The sequence below is a fragment of the Egretta garzetta genome, unplaced genomic scaffold, assembly GCF_000687185.1.
Source record: "Egretta garzetta isolate BGI_Z169 unplaced genomic scaffold, ASM68718v1 scaffold51, whole genome shotgun sequence".
NCBI lineage: Eukaryota > Metazoa > Chordata > Aves > Pelecaniformes > Ardeidae > Egretta > Egretta garzetta.
This window is the reverse complement of record NW_009258549.1, coordinates 4,686,958-4,689,332: the sequence shown is the minus strand read 5'-3', so window position 1 is coordinate 4,689,332 and position 2,375 is coordinate 4,686,958. Positions and strand designations below refer to the sequence as shown.

The window sequence follows — 2,375 nt, the reverse complement described above, 5'->3', positions numbered from 1 at the left end:
GCTTGGCCCTCCTGCCTGCTGCAGCATCCTCCAGTCCGCACCTCACACTGCCCTGCTGGGGTCCCACCTGCCCCAGTGTGGAAGAGAAGAAAGGGAGACAGGGAATGATGAGGGGATGTGAGGCTGGGGGCTGCGGCCCTGGTGAGGCACTTGGCTACTGCAGGGCAAACAAACCCTGGAGGTGGGCAGGGAACAGGTCGAGGTGGAAAGAGAGCCCAGACGAGCAGCTGAATGGGATGGGTGCAGGACCTGGGCCCTGCGGACTGTGATCCCTTTGCTGCCTGGGCAGTAGCTTGTCCTTGGTGGTCTGTTATCCTCTCCTTTATTCCTTCAACTCCTCATTCTTACACAAGGAGGAGGAGGAAGGACGCAAGTTGCTGGCAGCCAACCCCAAGGCTCACTAAGCGGTTTATAACTCATCCCTCAATCTCACTGGGGGATGCTTTGCCCAGAGCCAGAAGATGTTGCTAGCTCTGCTGTGGACATCGCAGTACATGGCCATCCCTTTGCAGAGCCAGGAGCTTGCAGTGGCTGGAGCAGATGTTTCAGCGTCAGGTTCCTGAGCACCTATACAAAACCCTGAGACCAGGAGAAAAGGTGTCCAGAAGTCTCCTTGAATATTTCCTGGATTTTACATCAGTGATGTTGCCCTGGGTGCTTTGATTTTGGACATTCAAGGTCTCAGAGTAGGTAACTTCCCTTTCTCCTCTCGGTCACTTGCCTTCCTTTCTGTGTGGGGTGCCTTCCCATGCAGACTCACAAAGGGAAGCCCCCATTTTGCAAAGAGCTACCCAAGCGCTCAGCTTTCTGAAGGCAATTTTCCACCTCTTGGCTCCCACAGAGGAATCCAAAGAGCCAGCTGAGGAACAGCCTGCCAGGGAGGTCAGGGTGTGCAAAACCAGGGCCACAGCTATGAGAGGCACCTCCAGCCATGAGAACGTGTCTACCTGGTCTCCTGGGAATGGCTCTGTTTTATGTGCAGCAATGCTCATGCTGCCATGAAGCCTCATTAGCGCTCTGACCGACTGGTCAAGGGGTAGCATTACGCATCCCAGGCACATCCCGTAGCCCCTCCAGCTGTCCCCTGTAATGAATACATGATAGGGCACTATGGCCAGTACAGCCGATAATGAATAGGGGGTTAGCCAAGGTTAACCACTTACATCCACTGCTTGCATTGCCACCCTTTTCCCTGCTGCTTTGTTCTGCATGCTAAGCGAAGCTCATTTAAGAGGGCGGTTGCTGGTGAGATCTCTGCTGCCCAGTTCCTGGTGGGAGGTGGCCCCAGTCTGGGCTGCCGAGGGATAATCTCTGGCTCACAGGAGGTGCTCTGCTCGGCACCGAAACAGGGAGAGCTGCAGCATCTGGGGCTGGGGAAGGCAGGGCAGAAGGGCAAGGGAGAGGTCCCAGAGGTCCCAGCTGGCTCCTGTTTCTAACACCCACAGATCCACCCCAAAACCTCCCCCTGGAAGGCTGCCGTACGTGGCCAGCAGCAGACACCACCACCGCAGCGCACCCTTCACATCTGCCTGCCTCTGGTGTTCGCAGCAGCTCGCTGGGGACAGGGGTGGCCCTGCAGGTCCCTTAGGGGCTCAGATAGTGGGGACTAACACCTCCTCTGTCCGGATAACCCAGATACAGTCGCATCCCCTCCCCCTGCCTTCCCGTTCTTTGTCTGAGTGGCAAGAGGGAGGGAGGGCTGCTCACCACAACCCAGCTTCCAGCAAGGAAAGGCTGTTTAACCTCCACATAAAGCATGGACGGCCTCGCCACGGCTCTCCTCCCGGGCAGCACCAGGCCGTCCCGCTCTGGCTGGAGGCAGCAATCCACATGCTTCTCACCCCAGCCCCTTCTACCCGCGTGGCCCCAGACCCAGGGTCCCACTCCCTGCAGACATGGAACAGGAGAAGGGAGGGGTTCAGAGCCTGAAAGTGGCTGGCAGGAGCGGGCCCTTGGCGGGAGATGCCAGATCCCTAGGAAGGAAAGCAAGCAGCTGCTTCAGTAGCACAGCCTCCCTGGGGCTTGCAGGCATTAGGATCTGCTCCTTGCTTTAGATTTGCAGAGGTGCTGGAGTGAGAATCTCTCCGCTGGAAAAATCCCTTTCCCCCCTCAGTTTCTGTGATGACCCCAGGGCATTTCTCCCAGCTGTGCGGGGCAAAGGCTGAGCCCTGCCGGATGCACCGCCTGACCACAGGGTGCAGAACAGAGCCATTCTTCTTACCAGATCTCGTTGCCTGGCCTGAGGCTAATCAGGCATTTCGAGTCAGGCAGGGAAACTCATCCCAGTCCTTTGGGCTGCCTCAGCCTTCCCGGCATCAGCCTTCCTTCCCCTCAGCGCTCTGCAGAGGGCTTGGGCAGGAGCCCGGCTCTGCCAG

General features: G+C 57.9%; 1 protein-coding gene across 1 annotated transcript in view; it reads right to left on the bottom strand.

Moving 5' to 3' along the window:
• SEPTIN3 (septin 3) overlaps positions 1-2,375 on the bottom strand; it is a 12,154-nt gene that overhangs the window by 9,148 nt on the left and 631 nt on the right. The window lies entirely within an intron of this gene.